Consider the following 21,089-nt stretch of genomic DNA (forward strand, 5'->3'; position numbering starts at 1 on the left):
AAAACTCAGGTTTCTCTAAAAAGCTATAGCAGAGCCCATCAGATTCCAATACTGACAATTCCAAAGGGTTGATAACACCTTGTGATCTACATCATTACAATAGTATACTTTTATATAATTTTAAAATATTTAGAAATGTTACATTAGACTACCATTGAGATTTTTACCCTGACCCACAAAAGTGAGCAGACCCAACAATTAAATGTCAGGAGTTGTCAGAGCCCCATCTTAAAACACTGAACTACTGTTTCACAAAACTTTGCACCCACTGCTATACTATACACAGCTTAGTGATAGAGCATTTGCCAAACATATGCATGGCCCTACATTCAACGCCCAAAACTGGAATATCAATCAACCAGTTAAAAACAAAGATCAAGAAATAATGCTGTTTGTCAAGCTAGTACAAACAATAGAGATAGAATTTTTAAATGTTAACCAGTTCTCTTCTACAGTGGTGTTCTTTTTCCAGTCCTTAAACCTACAGAGCACTTTATATTTTTAAGATACTTTGTCAAACCTAAATGAAGAAAACAGTGGAAAGTAATTTCCTGTTGTCACTATACTGCAGATTATTTTTTCAGAGCAGCCCAATAAACTCAATGATGTCCAGAATTACTAGAAAAAATTTTATTCATTTCCCCACGCCACAAGAAAGTAAGCTAATAACATCCTACTGAGAGTGCTGTCAGACTAAATCCCTCTACTCCTGCATGCACTACCGGGATAAATCTCCCTTCACTTTTCATTCCACCACCCACTCAGGGCAAGGCCCTGGGGATAGCTCCAGATTACCCTTCACACTCAGTGTCACAGGCCCAAGCCCAAGTGGCCCAATCAGTGCCAAGAAAAGAACAAACCAAGAAAGATTAATTCGCAGATGTTCATGCATTTCACATACACTTTGCCCCATGGTCCGTTGCTAGGGCAACAGAAGACCACCAGTGCGAGCTTTATTGGCTTTATGAAGTGCATCTCCGGGACTATAGTCCAAGAAATGCTGCATAATAATAGTGTGATTTCTCTGAAGCCTTGTTTTTTGTTTATCCATGGTTAACCTTACAAGTCTTATAAAGAGCACCCTTCCCTAGAACATCCAACACTGCCCCTCCCACCGCCACACATTTTTACACAGAAACATTAAAATGAATCTTTAATAGTTCCATTTTGGGATGGCTTCCTTGAAACTGATCATCAGATATCATGACCAAAAAGTAAATGGATATATCCTGTATCAATTTGGAGATCACCATATTTAGTGCAGCACACCACACCAACAGTGACCACCAAAGCCAACACACATATACCCTTTGCCAATCTTCTTCTGGTCTACCTTTTCAGCTACCTGCCTGGCTGGCTTCCCACCTCTCCCTCTTTCCTCTCCCCTAAGGCCTTAAGCCTACTAGGCAAGTACTCACCACTAAGCTCCAGCTCCAGCCTAGCCCTCCTTTTACCTTTATTTTGTGACAGTCTCACTAAGTTACTTAGGCTGCTCTTAAATGCGTGAACCTCCTAAGTTTCCTCCATAAACAGGATTACCAGTAACTACCAGGCCCAGCATGGCCCTTTTCTACATATCCAGTGAGACCCCTCCTTTAAATATCAGCAATCTGCCTCAGCCAGATGAAGCAGCAGAAGCAGTAACCCTACTCAGGTTAGTTTCATCACATCATCAAGGAAACTTCCTGCAATGATTCATACTCTGTGTCTCCCTGTTATAGCCATTGGGCACTTCAGATGAGACTAGTGCAACCAAGAAACTGGGTTTTATATTTTCATTTCATTTTAACTCATGTAAGTTAAAGAAGCTTCATGTGACTAGAATATTGGACAGTGTAGCTTCAGAGGCTTACCTAATTTCTCTTCATAATTCAAATTTCTCCTTAATTTATGAAAATACAACTTCAAGTATATGCACATAAGAACACTCTTTATGCTCACGGCTGCTGCACTGCTCACAGTGCTGGTTCTAAACAGCCCCAAGTTCTGAGTCCATCCAATTAGCTTGGCTCTTTGTAAAACAGGCCCAGGGAGCAAGCTCTATTTCCTTAAGGTCTCCACTCTCCCACCCAGATTGGGAGGTTAAAATCATAATGTCACAACTCTCAGCACAGTAGCACAGATCAAGTGTTAATCTAGAGGGAAGTGGTGAGTGAAGGGGAGTATATGGGCTGGCAGGGCCAGGGAAGATCTGTAATGAAGAGGAGAAAAATAAAGCCAGTGAATAGATCAATAGAAGCAAGAGCTTACATTTAGATTCACAGGAGAAAAAACACAAGGAGACAATCATTTCCTGGGAAAAGCTCAAGCCTAATGAGAATTTACTCTGTTCCTTTATGTGACAACCAGCCCTTTTGTGGCACAGGCTTCCTGACTGACAGGAACCCAGGGCCCCTTAATAGGATTTCCATATTATTTCCAACACCTGCCCAGAAGTTATTTGTTTACATTGAAGGAGGCAAGATTCTCAAATCAGACATCTGCTTCTAGTTCAGGCATATCTTAGGAAACCATCTAGAAAGCAGCTTTGTTACCATGGTGACATTTTTTTATTTTCCTTCTTTAGTTGGCTCAAAACATTAGCATTTCCAATTTTATTTTGTTTTTCAAAGGGCCAAATGTCACTCAAGAAAACAGAAATTTTTTTTTAAGCTTAAATAGAATTTTCACAAATTTCCAGAATAATTAAAATTACCCTAAGGAGGTCTAAATACAAAGTGAGGTGTTATTAAATTGCCAGTGGCACTTTTCTAAAGGTGACATCATTAACTTGTTTACTCCTCCCCCAACCAGCTCTTCTTCCCCTCAAGTCTGGACTATTAGAAGCTCAAAAACTACCAATTTCAAGAAGAAAATTCAAGAATTCTTTGGGAAGTAATGCAATTATATACTGAGTCTATTTCCACGTGAAAGAATTCTATTCACATACTGAAAGTCTCACTAACAAGAATACCTAGGAATTTCTATGTCCATCTCACTGCCTGCAGTTCAGTAAACAGACGGGTAAGGAACATGTAAGCTTTTCAAGAGCATTTGTTGGCTACACAGGAGCTGCAATATTAAACAGTGTGAGGAAGGAAAGGAGGAGGTCAGGTTGCTCTGCTCTCTAGTAACATAAACCTAGGCACACAACCAACCTCAGAGTGGTAGTGACCACCAATGAAAACTAACATTCAAACAGACATTGCTTAAGTCAGAAGCACTGGTGACTAAGTGGATTTTTAGGTGCTATACTTTATTAAATTCAGAAGTAGGAAACACATGGGTTAATTCTGATGCATGAATCACCTGACAAACTTAAATCAATGTAAGGGACAGTCCTTAATATTTGGGATATTAAATACTTGGGAAATTTAGTTTGACTTCCAGTATCTGACTAAGCAGTATCAATCCTGTCATGATTTTATTTCTATGAACAGCAAACTTTATTTAAAGGAACCAAAAACTTGTTGACAAGTACCACTTAGCCCTCAACAAACTTCTTACCACTTCTTCACGAGGCTACTAATTCTCTTCTGCTTTATCCCAAGGCTACTGCATGAGGTATCATCAGCAATAACTTGTCTCTTTGTGTCCAAAGTTATAAATGCTTATGCTTGTTAGTGGTGGCTCCATATGCACAAAATTGCCTAAGCCAGAAGATAGCTGAATTATTTTATATCACACCTCAGACCAAAATATGCAAGATTTTGCAGAGGTAAATATCACAGAAATTTGAGAGGCAAGCACTAAGTTTCCTTCTAGGTGATTTTTTTTTTTTTTTTTTTTTTTTTTTTTGGTTCCCTTCATCCCAAAATGGATGAGTATTTTAAACACACACACACACACACACACACACACACACACACACACACACACACACAGTGATGAACAATCCCTGGGAATAATTCTTTTGACAAAAGTATGTATACTTTGAAAAACAGATGCTTCTGAAATTCAAGTGCCAAGTGTTTAACACTTCAATCTTGGGATCCTCTGAAATATTTTTTAATGTTAAACATAAATTTACTGTATAATATTTTAAGAGATTAAATGCATTCTAATTAAGAAAATTAGAGATAATAAGCATTAAGATGAAAATGTCTAGTAACTGTTGGTTTAAAGAGGAAAAGAATTTAAACCACCTTTGCAAAATCAGCTAGGGAAGGCAGATCTGACAATCAGCCTACCCTGTTAATTAATATTTGTTCTGCTTCAGCAATCGGTGGAAGCAAGTGCAGCAAAACAAGCGTGACTCCCCCGTCACATCATTAATCCACTCATGCTCACCACCTGAGGACCAGCTGTGCCCTAAAGACATTCATTCATCTGTTCCACAAACAAACAATTACAACACATTTTCTGGAATTAGGGCACCTGTTACATTTCACACAGCTTACATGCCTGGAGGCAGAGATCAATTAATACTGCACAAATTAGTGCATCATAAACCAATAGACAAAAATTCCTGATGGTTCTTTGATAAGGTAACTGTTACCAGTAAAATACATGATAAAAAAAATGCTTTTAAAAGAGTTAAAAAGCAACAGTAGTGCTAAATATTTCAAATTACCATTATATGGTGGAAAATAAAAAGCACTACATTAAATCATCTATATACCAAGCAACCCCCAAAAGAATAGCATTACAAATGATTAAGATACCTAGAGTTACAGACTTAAGATCCAGGAGGCTAAGTGATTGTCCACTGACTGACACACAGATTACCTAGCGCTAAAGAAGGGTCTCTTTATTTAAGAACCCGACTTCCACTTCCTGTAAACTATCTCACATTTTAGATGTTTTCAAGTATTTCCTTGTGGTTTTAAATATAACAGGAAGATCCCTTTACTTATGATAAGAGAAGGACACAAGAATAATGTGTATTATTTGCATGTACATATGGATGTGGAACAAAGAAGAAAATTTTACACAAAACAAGTCAAAACCTGTGCGCACTTTAGTAGCACATATATTAAAATTGGGGGAAAATACAATACTAAGCATCCAATATAGTTCTATTTGTATCTTTTACATATAGACAATGATGTATTAAATGTAAATCTACTGTCCAAGTGAAGTATTGGTTAACATAGGTTCTTAAAGTATATTTTTAATATATGTTTCCCATACACTACAATGTTTTTCCCCCACTAAATATTTAGGGTATTGAGAAAAAGAATCTAATCTGTGAGGCAATGGGAGGGGGATCAAACCTTGGTTTAAAAAGGGCTAAGTTAACTAGGTCCAGCCATATTAATCAGCAGGTAAAAGTCACTAAGCCTGATGATCACCAGAGTTTAATTCCTGGGAACCACACACAAGAAAACAGACACCTAGAAATTAACCTCTGGTCTCCACACACATTTATCATGGAACACATATGCACATGTACACACTACATAAACAAATATAGCTAGTTGTGGTGGTAAACACTAGTAGGATATTCTGAAGAGTAGGGACAGGAGGATCATGAGTTCAAGGTCAGCCTGAGCTAAGCCTGTGGGCATAAAGAGACTGCCAGGCAGTTAAGAGTTCCCTACTATTCTTAGATGGTCTGGGTTTGGTTCCCAGCACCCACATCAGGTGTTTCACACTGTTTGTAAATCCGGTTCCAGAGGACCTGATGCCCTCTTCTGGCTGTTGTAGGCACCAGGTATACTAATGTGGTCCACATACATAAATGTAGTCACTTACACATACATATGAAATAAGCAATCTAAGAAAGAGAAAATAATGATACAGTGTCATTAGAAAAAAATATAAAAGGCAAATCCGAAAGGGCTAAAAGTTTCCACAACAACAGAGGAATAATAAATCCTATTTAGATTGTATTTCAAGAAAATAAATTTTGTGAATACTCACAGAAGTTGGATTATTAGCTATGTATTAAAAATATTAAATAGCTATTTTTTTAAGCAACACAAAGATTTTTGGTTCTGTTCAATGGAGGAAACATGACTCAATTAAGAGCACTGACCAAGAGTTCCATTCCCAGAGCAACATCAGGTGTTTCATAACCATCTACACTCTAGCTCCAGGGAATCAGATGCCTCTTCTGGCCTACAGAGGTCATGCGCATGTCCAACCCACAACCTACAAATACACTAAAAACAAAACAATTTTTTAAGATAATTATTTAGATTAGTGTACATTTTCCCCAATGAAGTAAGTGGGAAGTGCATGTTATTTATATTTGCTTCAAAATACTTCAGTAAAGGAAAAGAGCTACATAAAAACATAGCTAAATGCTACAGCTCTTTTACAGAGACACAGAGGTTTCATGGATAGGTTTCTTTGTGCTAGTTTTTGTACTTTGTAGTATGTTTCTAATTTTTAACACAAAGGGGTAGTAAGATCAAATCACCTAAAGAGCTTTCCTTTAAGGATGGCACTGGCAATATGACCTTGGGTAGGGGCCTTCACAACACTAAGCTGTGGCTCACAAAAAAAAAAAAAAAAAAAAAAAGATCCAGAGATAGATGTTGGGGTTCAAGCTTCAAGCAGAAGATCAGAAAAGCAAAGCTCAAACTGAAAGGGCTGATCCACGAGCTTTTCACCAAGCCTCAGACTGCTGCCTCTCTTCAGTGTGGCTGGAGAGAATCCTATGATTGAATTGCCTTCCTGTTCTCAATGTGGCTGGAGAATGAATGGCAGCTCTAAAACCCTGCTCCTGTCTTAAATACCTCTCATGAGTGCTGAAATTAAAAGCATGCGATCCTAAGCACTGAGATCATCTTTGTGTGAGCTGTTTTTCTTTAGGACTGGATATATTTCTTGTAGCTCCGTGTGGCCTTAAACTAACAAAGATCCATCTATCTCTTAATCCTGAGTCCTGGGATTAAAGGTGTGCACCACCAGCTCCCAGTTCTATGGCTGCTATAATTAAATGTACATATCACCATTGACTGACCTTTATAATTTGTGACTGTCTTTGCTTTCTGAATCCTTAGATAAGTTTTAATAAATCATATAAGATATCACTACATCAAGCCTTTACTGAGGTATGCAATAGAGTAAGCACAGATTTTATAGGTGACACCTAAACTAGCTAAATGTGCAAGACAGAGGTGCCTTTAAAGAGATCAAAGTTAACTTGGGACCCACCCATCAAATTTTTTTTCTAGGTTTGGAGAAACAAGTTTGTGGACAGAGTGACTGAAGGGGAACCAGAGAGCCAAATCACAATTCCTATTCAGATAGCTTTCCTCAGATTACTGACTGACTACTTAGCACTGATGGAAAACTGTCTTAATGCAAGCCTACTACTGCTTTGCTTATCTGGTTCTTTGGCTATTCTTCATAGTGTTTTATTGGTGTTTTCTATCCAAATTTCATTTTCTACTTTTCTACAGTGTCTTTCTAAAGTCTATAGTAATACAATGACCCTACCATGCTTTTCACAAAAGCCTAATATCCCTATAGTAACATAAAAAACAAAACTGCCTGAGGTACATAGTTGCTCTTTTCCATGCTATTTCCTTTGGTGCTTTCTCTCACACATAGGACATTTCAAAGGGCGAACATGTTCAAAACACATGCCTTTTAAACAGATAGTCCTTTGAGACAGGAAAAGTAGGTGTGCTTGGGGTGGTGGTGGTGGTAGGAAGAAATTGCAGGGATATGCTGGCAACATATACTAGAGCAGAACTTTGGCCATTAAATCTAAATGTGCAAAGTGAGTGGCAAATAGTAGCAATCACTCTACTCTAAACCTACTCCCACCTTTTTAAGGTTGCCAGCTAATGAGGCAACAGTGCTCTCCTGGCCTGAATCATACTCTTCAGTATGAACATAAAAAACAACCTTATTTTAATTTTCCAGTGATAAATCTTAACTGCCAACAGTGACTAACTGGAAAGTAAACAGAAACATATGATGTTTAAGTCATCTGTGTAGAATAAGAAGTAACATACATATGAAACAGAATAAACAGGCATTGCCTTACACTCCACAAAGAGAAGATCACCATAAAAGCCTTTAAGCAAAAGCAAAGAATTCTCATAGGATAAAAAGCATGATGTGCATACACACAGAAAAGTATTTGGTGTGAAAAATATGCAAACCTTTAAAAGTTAAGTACAACATCTGCACTTATTACTTTGTGAAAATACAGGCAAATACTGCGTTCAGCATTTCAAATGTGTACGGAGGTTCTGGAGATAACTGAACAATGTAAAGCTCACTGAGAATGGTCATTAAGACATGAAGTATTTGGTGGAAAATTATTTTGACAAAATAACAAAAATAAAATCTTTACTACTTAGAAAAAAGTCTGCACTGTTATATTTTGCACATAAAAAATGTCAAATCCTTCAGTTCCAACAGAAGAGTGCCATCTTCCAAGATAAATCACAAGAGATTTTTTTTTTACATAAATAAAATGGTGTTAATGAAAATATGCTCAATAATAGTATATGGAAGAAAACATGAAGCTGGTTAACATTTGGTAATTGTGAGTTTATCTGTTGTGGATGACCTTAATTCTGGTGCCTGTTTTCTTGCTGGAGTATTAGGATTATGTAGACACTGGATGTAGGGGATAGTAGGAAGAGGAATTTCTCAGCCTTAGTTTCCTACCAAATTTAGGAGTTTGGTGGTTGTTGCTCTAAGCAACTGACCACATTTCAGTCAGAAAACTGGAGAGATTAAGTCGTGAATGGCTTGTAACAACTGGGATGCTCTTGGCAACAAGTAGCAATCAACATCCCCTGTGGTGGACATTCTAGAACCAATTATTTTTTACTTCAACCGCCCCCCAGGGGCTCAATACCCAAAAATATTTCCTAGGTTTTATTTATTCTTTTCCTATGGGTAAGACATATGGCAGGGAATGGGAAGAAATGGAATGGGAGATGGTAAGCTACTCTATATAGAAACCAGAGGTAAGGATTTAGTTTGGGTGTCTGCAACACTAAGAGTAAGAGTATATTAATGGTGTGAAATTTCTTACCATTTTCAGGCCTCACATGTGGGGCTTCCTATTGGCCACATACAGTCAGCAGACAGCCAAGACAAGTAAGGAAGGTGGCAGGTGCTATGGCCTCTTATTTCAACAATACTATTATACACAATGTTTTAGTTTCTCATCACCAAGTAAATTGATTCTAGGACTCCCTACAGTGCTTTCTCCTTTAGATCCATATTTACATTCTCTACAAGTGTCAAAAAAAACTTGAGATGGAAGTCTGCAAATAACAGGCTTAAGAATGAACTTGGCTACTAGAGCTATAGAAAGCTAGATCAATAAAGCCAATAGCATGTGATTTAGTGAGACAAAACTTTGGAGAGGAGAAAGGGAAAGGGAGGGAAAGACCTAACAATTTACTAAATTGCTTTATGTGGCTTCTCAAGGAGAAGCACCTTAATTATTTGGATCTTTACAATAAGTCTAAATAAATATCTGTTCAAAAATCTGCCCTGTTTAATAATCAGCAGCATCAAGAAAACATTTTTAAGAGTTTCTCACACATCCACAACTTTGTATAAGTCAAAATTTGGTACCAGATCAAAATGTTACAACGAAGCTGTGTAATACCGCCTACATCTTCATTACACGCAACACTAATTACTACCAGCAGATTCCGATTTTTCTGCACATTACAGGCTTTTAGAGAAGCTATAAAAATTTTCAGGCACCATTAATTTAAATTTGTATTGAAATTTCCTTTTGACAGATGGCCAAAAATTACGTATTATTTAGAGTTCATGAGCTGCCTGTTTGCACATTAGAATAGGGAAGGGAAAATTCTAAACCCAGAAGGAAATTTATGTCACATTCATTACCTGTTAAATGTTAGGGAGAATTATTGTGCATGAATGAATTATTTCATGCTAGCCCAAATAGCAGACAACTGGATCACAGTCTGCTACAAACCAACCCTAGTCACATAATCAGCCAATAATCACAAAAACTACTCTTAACCAGGAACTCCTTAAAAGAGGTTAAGGATGCTCAAGGAAAAGGCAACTGCTTCTTGGAGCATCACAGGAAACATGTAAGAAAATTAGCCAACTATTTCACTTTGTAAACCTGCAGGACAATCCCAAACCAGACACTGCACACTTCAGATATGGATTTGTAGCTGCCATTCATAATAAATCAGAGCAAAATCAATTTATTTTCATGGTATTTCCCTGGCTTCTGGCTTTTCTGACAATTCCAGACTCACTCTGAATGATTATAGATAGTTTAAAAATATACCCTACTATTTTTTGTAAGGGACTATAAATTGTAACTGGCATAAAGCATACAGGAGTATATAAATATTTTCACAATGTTCTGTGAGTGGGGGCTGGAGAGGATTCTTTTGTTTTGTCCATTAACCTGACAGAAAGTATGTATTCACCATGAAAAAACCAGGAAATATTTATGGTATAGCCTCGGACAGGCTTCCTTAGACCTCCTATAAGCCAATCATAACCACCTTATTTACTTATTACTTCTAAAGTATATGTGGAAAATATGTAATTATACTCTTAAGAAGTTTTGTTTTGTTTTAAAAAAAATTGGGTACTGATGTGAATAGTATACAACAAACTGCACAACTGAAAATATGTACTTTAAATTTAATGTGTATATTTCTAACAGTTGACAGTTGTTTGGAATGCAGGTATCCTTTCAAATTCAAAGATTCTTGAAGGGTAAAATGGATATACCCAATATTGAATTTATGGGGCCTGAAAACAATTTTTAATTTAAAATAGAGTAAAGTACTATTCATTGTGAAAGAAAGAAACTGTCTGGGAAAGACTTTAGTTAGGGATATAGTTCACACACAAAAACAAGCAAACAAACAAAAACAAAAACCAAAAAACCCACAGAGGGTCACAACATTTAATTATTTAAAACTAAAAAAGACAAAATGGGCTAATGTTTCAGAACTGAGTTACCTTGTAATGGGTAATACAATGACATGTGCTACACAACTGGGCATACACATGGCATATTTCCATTGTGTATGACCAAAAGGCGATGGAAGCACTTTCATAGTTTATTCATTTCCTATATGACACACTATGAAATTCAAATGCCTGTAGCCTATCTCATTCTGATATCATATAAGACAATTACACACAAACTATGAGACCCTAAATACTTTTTGCCCTTCTCCACAAGTTGCCTATAAAGAGACACAGAAGGCAGCTACGACAGATTAAAATCTTCAAAGAATTAATCACCACACCAAAAACCTAGGTATTACAAACAGAAATTGCAGTATCTCTGGTGAACAGAAATATTCCTATGGATGGCTTGACTCCTTGACTCATCCTTCTTGTTGAGCATGAACCTATGGCCTCACACATACCAAGCACAAGCTCTCCCACTGAGGTACACATCCAGCCCAAACAGATGTTTGATGATTTAACGAACAACTTTGTTGAATTATTTTCTAAGATAAATATGTATTTCTTATTAATTAATATATTTACATTATTGCATTATTTTAAGCAGTTACATTTTTAACATAATAAGATATTAATACAAACAATGTAACCTAGTTTGTGATTCAACCTTGTTCTACAAAGCTGATCCTCAGAAAAAATATGACCATTGTTAAAAAATATCAACTACACATATAAGATTACCATAATTTGGTAAATGCTATTCATATTACTCTCTAAATCTTAAGGAATCCATTATTAAATATATTCCCATCACTTAGAATCTTTCTAAACTATTCTTGTGTCTGAATTGAGTCCTACCTTGATGGAGTCTCTGTCTGTAGGCAAAACAGCAGCAAGATAAGCAGATGAGAGTGACAAGGGAAAAAAAGAAAAAAGAAAAAAAGAAAAATGCTAGTTAGTTTATATAAAATCATAGTTATCAAACCTGAACCTGCTAAATAATAAATTGAACAGATGTCAACTTTGCTGTAAAGTTAATTATTAATACTAATCTGACAAGATTCACAAAGAACAGGTTCACCTTTGACACAATTTCAATTGAACCAAAGTTAGCCATTCTTATTTATGTGCCTTATTGACTTTTCCACTTATAAAAGAGTTTACAATCATGAGTCAACTCTGTGTCATGGCACTAAGATAACTCTAAAACAAACATTACAGTATTTCTAGCATCAGAGATGAATTTATGCTTATGTAATAAGGACATTGTCCCTGATTGTAACTCTGTTAACGACACTGAAATGGCAGTAGATAGGACCTTTTTTTTTTTTTAAATTACAAGCAAATAAAGCATACCTGTGCTAAATAAATTTAAGGAATGGCTGATGAATTTTTTTCAACTTTATGGTTAACTATTAAAACTTATCAGTAAGTGTGGTTGAATGTTTTCCCAAGACCATCAGCTCCCCAATAATGACAGGAAGACTTATTATTACTCATTATAGCTCAGCAGATAGGTTAGGCTTGTTTCTAACTTGCTCTTATAAAACAAATTGAACCCCCATTTTTATTAATTTACTTTCTGCCTCATGACTTTATCACTTCATCTCTGTAATGCCCATTCTGCTTGTTTTTTGTCTCCTTGCATCTCTAACTTCTTTTCTCCTGCATCCTTGCTGCCCCCAAAATCCTGCCTAGCTATTGGCCATTCAGTTTTTTACTAAACCAGTAAGAGTGACACAACGCCACAGTGTACAGAAGATTATTCTACAACATTACATGAAAACAGACTCTTCTTTTAGCTACCAGCTCACGAAAAATCAACATGTAGACATACTAATTATAAAAGCTCAACCTTAGCTTAGGCTTGTTCCTAACTAGTTCTTATAACTTAAATTGACCTATATTTTTAAAATCTACATTCTTTTATGAGCTTCATATACCTTTACTCTGTATTCCCCATCCTGCTTCCTCTCTGCCTATCTGGAGACTCTGCCTTTCTTCTTCCCAGAGTGATATCTGTCTCCTGAAGTACCATCTAACCTCTTCTTGTCTAGCTATTGGCCATTTATCTCTTTATTAAACCAATCAGAAGTAGTCTTGGCAAAGATACATTTTCACAGTGTAAACAAATATTCTGCAACAAGTAAGCAGTGAACAAACATACAGGAATATTTAAATGCCTCTGTACCATCACCTACTTTTAGGAGAAAGAAGGCGAACCATGAGAGAATACAACTGAACTCCTAAGTGGTTATTGTTAGTATTTAGGCATTTTACTGGCCTGTCTTTGGAGTTCTAACAGGACACGCCCTCAGCTGCTGCCTATTCAGTTCCCTTTTAAGAGGGTCCTGTCCACCTCCCATCTCTCTCCTTCTCACTGCCTCCCCCCCCACCTCTCTTTCCTCTTCCCTGCTGCTCCCCTCCCCGTCCCCTCTTTTACCATCCTTTTCCCTTAATAAAAATCCCCTCTACTTTATATGAGTCTCTTAGAATACACCTTGTATCTTATAAAGTCCCTCACAGAAGGGGGAAGGGACAAGTCCCCCAGAGCACAGGGGAAGTGGAGAGGGGCAGTGAATGGAGAGAGAAGTAGGAGAAAGAGAGGGGGAGGAGAGAAAAGCAAATGCAACTAGAAAGATTGAGTCAGGGTAGGAACAGAAGGCAGGAGAGAGAGAGAAAGAACATAAAAGAGGGAGCCATTATTGGTTTGAAGAGAAAACGGAACCTAAAGAAAGGTCTAGAGACCTACAAGACTGCTGCCAACTAACAATTTGAGCAACCGTGGAAAGGCTACCATAAATGTCCTTTCAGGATAGTGAGATCAACTAACTTATCCATGGAGCCCTACCTGTTGGAAACAGAAGCAAACACCCATACATAAACACTGAGTCGAACTAGAATCCAGATGCAGACGGAGAAGACAAGACCAGGTTGCAGAAACACATAGAGACAGCTGACCTGAACAAGGAGGAGCTAACGGGCCCCCAGACTGGTAGCTGGGAAGCCAGCATGGGACTGACTCAGGCCCCCCTGAATATGGGTCTCACCCACAAGGACTGAGCAGTGTAAGGGACCTCAAGACAGTGGAACCAGGATGTATCCCTGGTGCACAAAGGACCTTGCGAACATATCCCCCATGGAGGGATATTGCCTTAACCTAGAGACAGGAGAGAAGCTCTAGTCCCTACTCCAAATGACTTGACAGATTTAGATGACCCCACCTGGATGGCATTGCCCTACATGTGGAATTGGGGTGGGGAATGGGAGGGGAGGGTAGTCAGGGTGCATGTGAGGAGGCAGTGAGTGTAAAAGGGAGGAAGGGAGGGGGAACTGGGATCGACATGTAAAATAATAAATTAAATAAAAAAATTAAATTAAAAAAAAAATCCCCTCTACTTGAACTCTGTTGCATGGCATCTTCCTTCCTTGAACTGCTTTTTTAACTTACGACAGTTATTATTTTTAAAAAAATCAGTAATCTCATGCTTTTGAACAACAATGAGCACAAAAGGTATTTAAAACAACAAATTTTGTCAATTGGAATTACAACATTTCAATAAGACAACTGGAATTTTTTTTTACTATGCTTTATAGGTTAATCTAAATTACAGACAATAATTGAATTGTCAAATATCAAGTAACCTTTTAAAAACTTAAGTTCCTCCCAAACAATCTGGTCAAAGCTGACTATCAATGCTCGTGTCATGTAAAACAGGATTTCACTACTGATTTAGACTTAGGAAGTAATGGAGCAGAGATTTAGCTTAGTGGTAGAACCTAGCCTCACATAGGTAAGGTCCCTGGGTTCCATCCCCAGAAGAGCTTGGATAGGAGAAAGAATGGGATGGCAAAATCTGGAAATAGTTCTTTGCCTTCTGGGCAACACGAGGGTATCATATTTCTAGTAATTAATATATCTTCTGGTAGAAATCTTTTTTTTTTAGACACTGGAAAAAATAAAAATCAGAGAAAGAATCAATAATGACATCTGGAATCTAGATAATGCCACACTGATACCAAAACGATCACTTACCTCTTTGGTGATCATTGTCATGGTGCTTTTTCTCATCCTTAATTGGGAGGTGCGATTGACCTCCTAGTGCACTGGAGAGGGCCAGAAGTCCTGCACTGCTACCAATGGGTGGAATGGCTGGGGGCTGAAGCCCTGAAGGGTGTGGTGTCAGAGGCACAGGTAGACCGTGTCCATGTGATAAATGCTGAGCTTGGAGTTGTTGCTGCTGTGAAAAATTAGACACAGATATTGAATTTGTCCCTTTTATACCCCACAAGAAAAGCAGGAGGTACAAATAGATATACCCTTATTATGTATTTTTTTTTAAAATCAGGTAAGTGGGAGGGGGAAGGAAGGGATATCTAATTGATGTGTTACTTCCAAAATCTGTTTTTTTTTAAATGTTGGGTAAAAAAACCTCAGATTTTTAAAATGGTAAAATTGGCTAAGAACTTTTAAAAGATGAATGTTCTTGAACAAAATCTCTGTATTATTTTGTTCTATAACAAAAATCAAAGGTCTAGCTATCATGTATTTCTAATCAAAATGTATAGGTGAATAACTGTTAACGCAGTCATATTGAGCAAGAAAAGCTGAAAATCGAAAAAATTAGTGCTAAACAGTTGTCCCAGAACCACTGCACAGCATGCAGGGAGAGTTAATTTGAAAGAGAAAACCTGAATTAACAACCCAGAAAAGGAAGCTGGTTGCAGCCACAGTTTTTTAAGCCCTTTGAGTGTCCTCAGTGGCACTTGAGCAAATTACTAAAGAAAATCCAATGTTGCAAGGCTTGGGTTCTCCTGTAGGCTTGCTCAATAATGCTGAAATAATTGGGCACTCTGTGCACGTTTAGTGATGCTCGAATGAAAAGCTAGAGGCCTGCCCTTGTACTCTTCTCTAGCAGCTGACTTTGTGTTGTGACAGGTTTATTTGAGTGGGATCGTGATGCATGCACCAGTAACTACGCTGACAAGAGTTTAAAGTCATTTTTACCAGCACAGTGGCAACACATAGAGAAAGCCCTTAAGAGGTTGGGGAGTGCTTGACCTCAGCAGAGACTGAATCAAGCCTGTCTACAGGAGCTACTGTGGGTAGATTTGCTGCCTCTGATGAATGGGAAAGGGGAGGGAGGAGACAATGGAGGATGCAGAGTTAAATACACCCTGTATCAGGAAACAATTCAACTCAAACCCAGCTAATAATATTCTATTAGAACAATGGCTGGGCAATCCTGAGACTAACATATGTAGTCACTAAATATTAATTACTGTTTTAAATAAGTCATTTTTTAGGTAAAAATCTATAATAACCAGAGTCCTTCTATAATTTTCTTTCTTAGCAAAATTTCACAAAATCGTTTTTAAGAATGAAATTATTCTCTAGGAAGAAACTTTTAATGGTTTTTTTAAAGTATGTCAAAGAAAAAGGTGATTTTTTTTTCCCTCTTTAAATTAATTTGTCTTTCTTCATCATTTCCTATGTGCCTTTCTGTATGGGATAATCAGCTCTTTTCTCCTGCTGGCTTCACACATTTAACATAAAGCAAGCAAAGTTGAAATAAATAAAGAGAGTATATACACTTATGAAATGGAAAATGGGAGCAACACTCAGATGCTCCATCAACAGTAACCTCATAATCCATGTATCTAAGAGCTGTTCCTAACTGCAGTTTTTAAATTAGATGTTTCCTTCCTAGAAGCATGAATCCCTCTGATGGGAGATGTCATTCTGTAAATATGTTTCTCATACTGGTTAATGAATAAAGCACTGTTGGCCAATAGGAAAGTAAGATAGGCGGACTAGGAGACATGGAGGATTCGAGGAAGTAGTAAGGAGGAGTCAAGATGGAGAGACTGGGGAGATGCTGGCCCCACTCCCCGGTAAGATAAGACCACGTGGAAATACTTAAATTAATAGAAATGGGTTAATACTTAAGACAGATAGCTGATAAGAAGCAAGTAACGGCCAACATCATTATATCAAATACAGCGTCTCTCTGTGTTTTATTTGGGGCTAGCGCGGCGGCGGGACAAGAGCAGTGGCAGGTGGAAAAACTTACTCCTTACATCCCTCATTGGTTGTTGAATGCAGAATTGAAAGCCTTTAAAGTGTATGTATATGAACAACAAAAGTAGACTCTGTAAGTTGTGTGTGTGCATATATATATATATATATATATATATATATATATATATGTATACCTATAGGTATAACAAGAATAACAATAATAAGGGGCTATCTATCATCTTGAAAATGGAAGGGTATAGGAGGAGTTCGAGGGAAGGTAGCTGGGAGGGGCTTGAAGGACAGGAGAAAGTGATGATATAATTCTATTTCAATTAAGTACATATATAAAACTTATAAGGTTTCTTATTTGAGTGACCCAAATCATCTTTACAAATTTTTATATACTGATACTTAGTTGTGACCAAAAGTATGAATGCAAAATTATATTATCTAAACATGCAGAAAAATATTCAGGAATTTAAGTAAGGCTGCTTTTATTTCTGAAATCAACTGGCAAGCAACTACAAGCACCTCAGTGTGTATCTCTTCTTTGACTGCTCCAATCTCTAGACAGCAAACCTTGACACACAAAAAAGGGATTTGTATAGAGATAGCCAGATGTAGCTGCATATGCTAACATTTGCTATAACTTAACGAATAGAGCTGTTTTGTTTAAAATCTCAAAGTACTAGATATTTCATATTCTTAGTATATATCAAACAGATTATCAACTAAGATTAGCACTTCCTATAAGCAGATTACTTTTGGCTTTATTTTCTCCTAATGACCAAAACTTCTAACTACATAGTCAAAAAAAATTTAAGTTAGCTGATTCTACTATATTTTTCATTTGGAAATATTTAAAAATAGCTGCAATCTAAAAGGAGCAAGATTCATAGTATAATGATGAAATTTAGAAGCTTGGCTGCGCAGTGGTGGCACATGCCTTTAATCCCAGCACTTTTGAGGCAGAGGCAGGCAGATCATTGTGAGTTCAAGACCACCCTGGTCTACAAAAGCTAGTTTCAGAACAGACTCCAAAGATACAAAGAGAAACGCTGTCTCAAAAAACAAAAACAAAACAAAACAGCTTGATACCTCTCCACATGAAAATTACGGACTTATTTTCTATTGTTGGACTTTTAAATTTTAGTATAAATTTCAAATGCCTTAAAGAGAACTACCACCAAACTTTCCTTAAACCAATGTCATATGACTATATGTTTAAAGCTTTTATTATTACTACTGAATATATGGAATTCCCATTTACTCTTCCCTAGTTTCCACTAATTTTAGTATCACATATAATGTTTAACAAAATCTACTAAAGAAAATTAACATCAGCACATCAGTTATCCAAACAACCAAATATACTCACACGTCCCTGTTTACCCCACACCAATGACACCTCTTCTCTGTTGCAGAATTGAAACTATGATATCCTTATTCACATTTAAAGAGGTTTTAAGTTTTTACTTATTTAAAAAACCTTTAAAGATATCAGGAATGTCAAGAAATTATGGTCCTATTATTTAATAGTATATGGTTTGGACAGTTGGACAAATACCATGGTAACTTTCATATTGAACAAATATAGCCTTACAAGCCTATTCAGAGAATAAGTGAAAGCAACAAAGATGAGCAGCAGGAAATAGCTAGAAAGAATTCAGTAGCTCAAACCAAAACAGAGTGATGCTTGGATAAGAGCTGTGGCAGTGGGCCAAAAAAAGAAAGAGGAACTGAGATCATTTTAAAAGACAATTCCAATGACATGGTTATGTGTGGAAGCGTTTTAAGAATAACTTAAGGGAACATAGGATACCTTGTAAAATTGGATTTCACATAACCAAGCAGACAAACCATTTACATAGTCCAGAAGAGAAAGGGAATAGAATTTTGCCACCCCCCCTTTTCAATTAGAAATTCTGTATGTGAAATGAAAAGAAAGAATAGCAAGAAAATAAAAATCAAGAATGATCCTACTAGCCAAAGAAAACACTAATATTGGTGGACTATGCATGACATTTTCAATACATATGTAAGCACTTTTAAATGAAAAGAAATTTAGTTTGGTCTGCTGTCTGTTCTATATATATATATATATATATATATATATATATATATATATATATATATATCAGTGTACTGTTTTTCTCAAAGTGATGCTGCTTAGTTGGTAATTGCTGGGTGCTTTGCCATTACCTATATATGGTCGTGTTCTCTTAAGTGATCTTTAGTTACTAGATGTTCAAGCTGTTTCCAATATTTTATAGTCACATGATATTAAAATGTAAATGCACACCCATACCAGTTAAGATACAAGTTATACAATAACAATATAAATGGCCTAAATAATATTACTATTTCTCATATAACAAGAAGGAAGACATTTTCTTCATTTGAGAGAAAAAGTACAAATTTTATTAAAGAAGAAAACACACTTCTTTATATCTCAGTAACTTGGATAAGTCATGTTTCCAACTATCTGTAAGGAAGACTGACAAGGCATCTAGACGGTCAGCCTTCACTGTATAAGTTGGAACCTATCTACAAGAGAGAACTATCATTTATCTTTGCTCTTCATCATTCTAAGCTGTTAGGAAACCTCAAAACAACTTCCCAGTTCTCAATCTAAGTGACAAGAAGTAACTTAAACTGGTAGAGTATTTGTTCTGTTTACCCTAAATGTTTTCTTCTTCTGGGAATGAAATTTTTACAGAGATGTATCTACAAATTAATATGAGTAAACTCAGAAAAACCCTGGAGAAATTTAAAAATAAATAAATGATGATGATATGACTATCATCTTGCTTTGGCACCTGAGTGGTACTGCTTTGCTGTTCGGAACATAAATCTATTCCAAAACAGTTTCTACCATTTTATGACTCCACTAAGAACAACAAAAAAGTAAGAAACACAACAAACTTTTAAACATTTGCAAGAATGATTCATCTTAACTTTTAAGAGGGTGTACATGTGTAGCTATAACTCCTACTAGGTCAACAATGTTTCTTAAATTTGCATATTACTTTATCTCACAGAGTATTTGCTACTCATAAGCAATAAACAGAGCACAGAAAAAGAATGAAGTTTACAATGAAAGAAGGACAAAACTTCAGGGAAGAACTATTCAAAACACAAAGCATTAAAATGTGAGCTCTAACTCAATCTCTCCCTGACTGGCCTCTTGCCCTCCTCAGCCATTGCCAAGTGACTACAATTAGCTATCAGCAGTCCTTAATAATCTCTTCTGCTTCTAAATTCCTGAACAATATTCAACAACAAATTCATTGCAAACTTCTGATGAGCAAGTTTTGAATAACAATTATGAAATGTTCCCCTTAAACTTCTACTAGAAACACACATTCTGTATACATATATAGCAAAATATTTTACTATTTCATATTTGGTTTTTGTTGCATTATGAGACTTTGTTTCTAAAGAAAAGAAACATTTATGTTCTCATATTTATTACAACTTTTGACTCTTATATGTAAGAGTAAACATCAGCAGACAAGAAGAAGTATGGCATGAATTATGATAATGCAACCAATCTATGAAAGTGATACAAATCAGTTAATTCTGGCTAACCAGTATGCATGTGCATCAGACACACCAATTCCACTTTAACAGTGCATTTGAGTCTAAAGACAATATGTTCTCATTGTAAAAGAAGAGAGGAGAGTCAAGAGAACAAGTAAGTGATGAGAGCATTCTGACAAACTCAGAAGAACAGCGATTTCCCCTCCACCACTTCCTCCTTATGGATGTTACTTCTCAATTTTAAGTTGTGGTTCATTATTGTAAAGTTAATGAGATTATTCCTATATAGGGTTGATGTAAAAATTAAACAAAACACATGTAAATGCTTAGCACAATACCTGAAACAAAACAAATATCTAATAAATATATGTTCTTGTAGTCATTGTTTTTGAGGTAAAGAATAAAAGCCTAGAAACACAGAAAATCTGGAGAAATCACCAACATAAAAGGATCCTAAATTTTAAAATGAAAATTCCATAATCATTAAAAAATGACTATGGCGTTCAATTACACAAATTAGTAGCTATCATTATACAGAATTATACAGAAAAGAAATCCCAATGACATCATAAACTTCATATGACACTGGGGTTTGTATATTCTCTATCAGCCTACATTTCTTATCTAATGGGGTGGGGAGGAAAGACAAGTAACACTTCAAACTATAGTACTTGTTCCTGCATTTACCAAGCAATAT

The 21,089-nt window shown here is 36.4% G+C and overlaps 1 pseudogene; it reads right to left on the minus strand.

The window, feature by feature from the left end:
• The window catches only part of LOC127227825 (transducin-like enhancer protein 4), a 123,739-nt pseudogene that overhangs the window by 46,947 nt on the left and 55,703 nt on the right, over positions 1 to 21,089 (minus strand).

The sequence above is a fragment of the Phodopus roborovskii genome, unplaced genomic scaffold (genome assembly GCF_943737965.1).
Source record: "Phodopus roborovskii unplaced genomic scaffold, PHOROB, whole genome shotgun sequence".
NCBI classification, from domain to species: domain Eukaryota; kingdom Metazoa; phylum Chordata; class Mammalia; order Rodentia; family Cricetidae; genus Phodopus; species Phodopus roborovskii.